Source organism: Alligator sinensis, unplaced genomic scaffold, assembly GCF_000455745.1.
Source record: "Alligator sinensis unplaced genomic scaffold, ASM45574v1 scaffold917_1, whole genome shotgun sequence".
Lineage (NCBI taxonomy): Eukaryota > Metazoa > Chordata > Crocodylia > Alligatoridae > Alligator > Alligator sinensis.
In genome coordinates this window covers 3,054,805-3,062,294 of record NW_005841988.1, presented here as the reverse complement: position 1 = coordinate 3,062,294, position 7,490 = coordinate 3,054,805, and the positions used below count along the sequence as shown (strand labels likewise).

At 42.0% G+C, this 7,490-nt stretch overlaps 1 pseudogene; it reads left to right on the top strand.

Annotated features, from left to right (window-relative positions):
- Positions 1 to 6,537, top strand: part of LOC102380399 — a 26,776-nt pseudogene extending 20,239 nt beyond the window's left edge.
- The last annotated feature ends 953 nt before the right edge of the window (positions 6,538 to 7,490 follow it).

Below are 7,490 nucleotides of genomic sequence, written 5' to 3'. Positions count from 1 at the left end.
CATCTCTTTTATTATATACCAACTTTTCTCATCATTTCCTTCAGTTAATCTGACTTAGAGGTTTTTAATATGAATTCAATTTGTACACCATTTTTTTTCCCCTAGATCCAGAATTTGGCATTCCAGGATGGCTGTGGTTTAATATTTCTTACCTGAAACCTTCCATGAGGCTTGCTGAATTAGTTCTCCTCAGAAAAACTCTTCACTCGGAGTCACTTAAAGTAAATGTAACCGTGCACAGCATCTCCATCATTCGGGGAAATATTACAGAAAGTGAAGCCTTAGATGAGAAAATGCTGATGCTAGATGAACTTCCACCATCCGGTTATGATGTCTTCAACATTTCAACCATTTTGAATGAAACTACCTCAAATGTCAATGGTTTTCAGCTATGATTCACAGATGACAGTGGAAGTTTGGTTCTCCATGAAGCTCTAACAGCTTGTACTGTTTGAGTAGATGCACCCAGAATGAGCCTCTACTAGTGGCCTATCGCTTTTTGGTACTGAACGGTATGGTGGAAGTAAACACCAGGCCACTAGGGAATGCCAGCACTGTGCTACCGAAAGGAGGAGAACCCTGCCAGAGGAGCCTATGCTAGAACAGTGCAGCCTTCACAAGCACTATGTTGACTTTCAAACAATACAGCTTGGTTACTGGATACTGGAGCCTCCTGGGTTCTTCACAAGTTTTTGCAAGTAGCCACTTTTTAAATCTCTAGTGATGTAGGAATGTGCAATGACTGAAGGCACAGTTGGCTATAGGAAGTCCATTCAAATGACTGGACAGTCAGATTGCAGCAAGTATGCCCAGCAGCACTGCAGATGCTTTTTTGCTGGATAAACCCGCTACATCATTTGGCAGAGCATGAATTATGGTTTAAAGTGTAACTTATTCATATAGAGCAATGGTTTTCAACCTATGGTCCATATGTTTAAGGGGCCCATGAAAGATGAATCAAAAGTACGTGAATACCTACACTTAGAATTCAAAGAGGTCTGCACCTCCATTCGAAATTTCTAAAGGGGTCCACAAATGAAAAAAGGTTGAAAACCACTGATCTAGAGCAAACTGGGTTTTCAAGGTGGTTTGTGTCTCAGTAGTTTGGTCATTTGCAATCCACGTGGTGCCAATAGAACCCACATTTCTGTATGGCCGGTACTGATCAGAAACTAAACGTTGGAACTGTACTGGGTGCATCACCAGTGAAGTTCTTACACTGAGTAAAGTCTCTATCCAAGTAGCTGGAATACAAAGACAAATAGTATCCTGTCCCAGTAGGCAACATACTTTTGGTGATAGACTGGGCTTAATATAATTAATTTATATATATATCTATATAGCTATAGATAGATAGGTAGATAGATAGATAGATAGATAGACAGATAGATAGATATTCTGTAGAATGGTTGTACATGCCAGTCGCACACTCCTGTATTTCTGCAGCTATTCTGTTAAGACTCTCAATTAGCCACATGTATAGCCTTACAGGACATGAAGGGTATTAACAGGACCCAATTCTAATCCTACAAACTACACACTCAATAACTATACTGGAAGTTAAAAGCTACTGCTGAGTTTTGTAGTTACAAAACATCACTCAATGTACTTATGCACATAAATGTAGCCAGAGATCCTTATTTTAGCTGCCTTCATTTAAAAGACTAAATGAGCTCTTCCCCATTAAACTCAGAATGACTTAGCTAGGCCAATGTATGAGCAATAGGGCTGTGCGAAACACCATCATTTTGTTTCGACAACTGTTTCGCTGTTTAGAAGGGACAGTGTTTAATTTCATCGTTTTGTTTTGAAGCACTGTCCCGTTTCGTTTCATCGAAACTGTTTCATTGTTTCGACATTTTTGCCCATAAGCTATAACAGGGAATCATGAAAATCCCTAAAATATTGTAATTTGTTGCCTGATTCAGATGCAAATTGCAGGGATGGTAGCTCCTTCTGAGGGCATGAATCCTGTCAAGTTTCAAGGAGATAGGTGCAGAGGTTTATCAGAAACTGTACCTCGAAGTCTTGAAAGAAAAATTTGCTGGCAGTGGCAGCCTCCTGTCATCTGGTATGTAGATCCGGGGGCCCGCACCCTCGGGAGGAGTCTGGCACAGCCCCGCAGCCCTCCTTGGGTTGCAGGCCCATGGATCTGTGCCTGGATGACAGGAGGCTGCTGCTACTACCTGGAGCCAGCAGCAGCATCAGTCTTCCCTAGCACTGGGTGTGGGCTGTGCCCAGTGGCAGCCTTCTGTCATCCTGGTGTAGATCTGGGGGCCTGCAACTCCAGGAGGGCTGCAGGGTTGTGCCAGACTCCTCCCAAAGGTGTGGACCCCTGGATCTGTGTCCCGAATGAGAGGAAGCTGCCCTGTCACCTGGGATTGGTGCTGGGTGCAGGCTGTGCCCAGCACCAGAGAAAATTGCTGCTGCCTCTGTCCCAGGCAGCAGCAGCAGCAGCTTCCCATCATCCGGCACAGAGACCTGGGGGTTCACACCCCCAGGAGGAGTCCAGCACAGCCCAGCAGCCCTCCTGGGGGTGCGAGCCCCTGGATCTGCAAGCCGGATGGGAGAAGGCAGCAGCAATGTTGTCCAGTGCTGGGCGCAGCCTGTGGCCAGCGCCAGGCTCCATGGAGTTCAGCCCAGCAGTGAAAGGCAGAGCACAGCCCCACTTGTGCCCACCTCTCGCCACCAGGCTGCACTCTGATCAGCTCTGCCAGCCCCACGGAGTGCAGCCACTCCACCTCCCACCACTGGGATGAGCTCCATGGGGCTGGCAGATCCAACTGGAGTGCAGCCCGGTGGTGGGAGGCGGGCAGAGCCGGTGCTGCACTTCAATCAGCTCTGCCAGCCCCACGGAGCACAGCCCGGCGGTGAGGTGAACAGAGCCAGCTCTGCACTCCACCTCCCATCGCTAGGCTGAGCTCCATGGGGCTGGTGGAGCCAATCGGAGTGCAGCCAATTGGTGGGAGGCGGGTAGAGCTGGCATTGCGCTCCGATCAGCTCCGCCAGCCCAGCCCCATGGAGCGCAGCCGCTCCACCTCCTGCCACCGGAGTGAGCTCCATGGGGCTGGCAGAGCCAACTGGAGTGCAGCCTGGTGCTGGGAGGTGGGCAGAGCCAGTGCTGCGCTCCGATCAGCTCCGCCAGCCCCACAGAGCACAGCCCGGCAGTGGGAGGCTGCCAGAGCCAGTGTTGCCCTCCGATTGGCTCCACCAGCCCTATGAAGTGCAGCCCAGTGGTGGGAGGTGGGGAGAGCCAGGGCTGCGCTCCTGGCTGGGCTGAGCTACATGGGGCTGTGGAGCTGCTCAGAGCATAGCACTAGCTCTCCCCTGCCCCCCACCACTGGGCTGCTTCAAAACGCGAAACATTTCAAAACTTTTGAAATGTTTCAAGTGCCCTCATTTCATTTCAAACCTGTTTCAATGCTTTTTGTTTCGCTTCAATTTTGCTGTTTCAAGCTCTAAACACATCAAAACAGCTTAGAAATGAAACACTTGGTGAAATTTCACACAGCCCTAATGAGCAATTTCATACACTTTATTACTGCAGACAGATTTCTTGCAAGGCAAATTCTTCTACTTCGGAAAGTAAGAAAGCGAGTGCATGGTGAAGGCTGAGGTAGGATACTGTCAGTCCAGTGGATAAACTTTTACTTTATGAATAAATACTTGAGCTTTATTTTTGCACTCATAAATGCTCTTTATTGGAGGAAATCCTTCCTTTATTAGATTAGTTAAAACCCTGGAGTTATAACATTATTGTATTTTGTTTTGTAAAGAAGTGTTCTGTCGAGCTACAATGGGATCTAAAGTAAAATGTAATATTTCTTTAAGAGGAGAATGCTCCAATGAAGACTCTGAAGAATCCTCTGAAGCACATCTGGATGTAACAAATAAAATGAAAAACTGGACCAGGTAACGCACCTAAAGAGCACATACATTCTCATATCTTTAATAGACACTACATAGGGTTCATTCTGCAGCTACTTCATTAATGCAAAATGGATTAAAGGTGAGAATTGGACCTGTGACATTTAAGAGCATCAGTTTTCTTGAATAACAGCTGCCCAACACACAGAGCCATAAGAGTTTTTTTTGGTCCTGCACTCCAGGTCGGATTTCCATAAGTTAAGCACCTTTCTCCTATTGACAGCTAACTCAGTTTCGTGCCTCACTCCCATAGGTCCCTTTGCAATCCCCCGCCACCAATACTAACTAGTCAGAAAATAATTGAGCTATGTTTTCAGAAATATATTAATAATGAGAGCTATAAAGAGCCAGCAATACATGGGAAGTTTGTATGAGGGAATGAGAAATACTTCCTGTTGACATGAAGACATTACACACATCAATGAAGCACCACATACAGTAAAAATGAGCAGTTTATGAGGTTTGGATCCAAACTTCTTCCTAGTTTGGAGTAAGTTTTCCCCTCAAAATAAATCTAATTTCAGATTTGTTTTTGCTTACAGGTCACACTGTATCCCTCAGAAGCGAGCTTCTATTACTGTAATGTACTTAACTCACTCGGAAGATCTCATGATTGAACGCCTGAAGGATTTGCGTATAAAAGGTTGTGCATGTGATCAGGTATTTCAATAAAGTCTGTTCTATAAAGTCTAGAGCTCTAGTCATCCCTAATGATTTGCTGTCTTTGGCACTTGGGAACTGGAACATCAGGTTAGAAAAGTTTAACCCTAAAACTTGTGAGAGGTCATGTTCCTGTGTAAAGAACTGGCTACGTAAGAAAATATCACGGGAGATGACTACCAGCAAACCAAGTCTAGCAGAAAATATATATTACATTTATGTTACAGCTATATATTTAAAGAGTCATGATCTTTGAATTCACAAAGCAAGTTATACTGTTGCATTCAGGTTAGCTCCTACCTGAATGCAACGAGTAAAAAATATTTCCTGTTACTGTCATCAGTATTTTCTGTAGGTGGAAGCACTGGAGGAAACAAACATTCTGAATCCGAGCCCCCGAGCCCCCCCCGCCCCAGGTTTGAAAGTCCTTTTACGTACAAGAGAAAATCCTTGTTCCACAAATAAATGAAAGATAATGCCATGAAAAATGCACATTTTAATAAAAAAGTGTGATTGTTCACTAACACACCTGTCTGCCAAAAGTGATTACCTCCGTTAAAAATTTTTATCAGGCTGCTTAGATCTTTTATGTTTTGACTTGTAGAAATATTACTGTGTGAGAGAGACGCATACCATTTTTCCTACTACGCATGAGATTTGCATGAATAGATTCTTCAGATATATAAGGCTTGTTGTTCAACCATTTAAGGCAAGTAGGGATTTTTCCTAAAAAAATGAAGTGTATTCCTTGTTGGGTAACTAGTTATTAACTGAATTGGTAAAACTACCTGACTAATAGCTGAATTTCATTGCTGAAGCAATACATATCCCAGGTGTACTAACAATATGTTATATGTTCACATTTTGTTGAAATAAAAAATAAGAAAAAAGCCTCTTTTTCAGTTAATCCTAAACAAATATAATATCCCTGCTTTTTCTAGAGTCTAGTATGGGCATTTATAACTAGTCACATAATTTTATGAAAACCTGGGCCAACATAGTGTTTCCTATTTGTCCCACTGAAAACAGGTAGTTTTATTTAATTAAAGAATAGATCTAAGACAAATGCAAATCACTTTGGTATCTGTGCACAACATTGTGAAATATTTTAAGCATTTGACTCCTGAAGAATTTAGCTGAAGAATTTTTTTTAATTACTGAGCTCATAAACCAGGTCTTAAACTTTTTTCAACATGATAGCTAACATGAACCTATACATAATATTACATGTATATTTATATAGTTCCTTTCCTCTTAAATGATCCACTAATGGCTTACAGGCTAGGCCATCCTGAAAGCAGTTAAGTATCAAAATAATTTTATTTATATATGCATTGAAGTCACCTGGCTGAACGCTGCGGGTTTTCAAAGAAAAGAAAAAAAAAGTGTCTTCTATGTTAATGACTCTAACCAAAGCAACAAACAAACAAACATGAAAATCCATTAATATTGTTTTGTAAATAAAAAGCATGCCCAGGTATACAAAGTGACTATCTTCTAGCAATCACAATAAATGGTAGTGGATTGAAGCTCCTGTATGATTTGTAAAAATGAACCAAACCAAATGTTCAAATAGGTAGAGGGGCAAGGTTTACAAATGCAATATGTAAAATAACGTTCAAACAAAACTCCATTTTCCTGCTTGGAGTTGCTGATAATTTATTATGTACTTAAAATATCTTTTTTTTGTAATTACATCAGCTTTCATAGGTATACTAAGGTTAACAATACAAACTACTATAGACTAGTTTGAAGCTGAATATCAAGGTCTACAGAAGTCTTTGTTTTTAAAGATGTCAGATAAAATCAAATTCAAAAAGGGTTTAAAGTACTGTGGATATAAAAACTATATTATCTGTAAAACACAACTAGAGCTTTATGCTAAAATTCATAGTTGTCTTGATTCTTGTCTTGTATTGGCAGGTAATGTTAACACTGGCCTACCTGTAACTGTTCTAAAGATAATTTCTGTTTATATTGTTACTAATATTAATACATTACAACATACATTTAACTTGGAGTCTTAAAAAAACATTAAGGGTCTTCAAGTCATCTACACTTCTTTTTCATTCTTTATCCCATATCCTTTTTTGGGGAATGGGTTGGGTCAAGAAAGGGGAGGAGCACAGTAGATGTTTAACATTCTATAATCTCCTTATAATACTTGTCTTTGCAAGAAGCCTACCTGTTTTTTGCAGGTTCTGCCTCCTCCATGCACTGGTGAGGTCTTCTATGAGTTATGAGAGACTTTAATTGCCCATAAACACCCTTGGCCCCAGTTCTGCATACGGGTCCACACACAGGCATAGAAATCAGCCCAAGCTGAAATGCCAGGATTGCTCTTTTAGAGACAATAGAATAGAATTTCCATACATCCTGAAGCCTTACACTAACTAGAAATGCCTATAGACAGCAAACAGACTCACCAACTTTATCCCCAGAAGTGTCAAGGAACAACTTTAAACAAGTGTCGATCTGCAAGTGTCTAGATGCCAACTGCCAGAAGGAGCCCATTTTGGTCAGTTTTGGATTACTATGTAAGTGGCTATTAGGCACTAAGGCACCAATTCTTTGTTTTATTTTATCCAACATAGGAACACAATGCAGTTAATCACAGTCCCTTCCTGTACCACCAGACAGTGACTCCCCCCAACCCAGTGGTCTTGAATGAAGAGGCCTGCTCCCATCTGCTGCTTTCAGTGTAGAAGACACATAATTTCCTGCCCTTACACAGCTGTGTCTATGACTGCTAAGTCATTTTCATATTACTCTTTATATTGCTCCTCTCTCCCCTGACTTTTTCCCCATCCTTTCCCCACTGTTCTCCTTAGCCCTATACTGCAATTCTACCAGGACTTTGCTATAGAAATATTTACCCACATATAGAACCTCACTTACCTTTT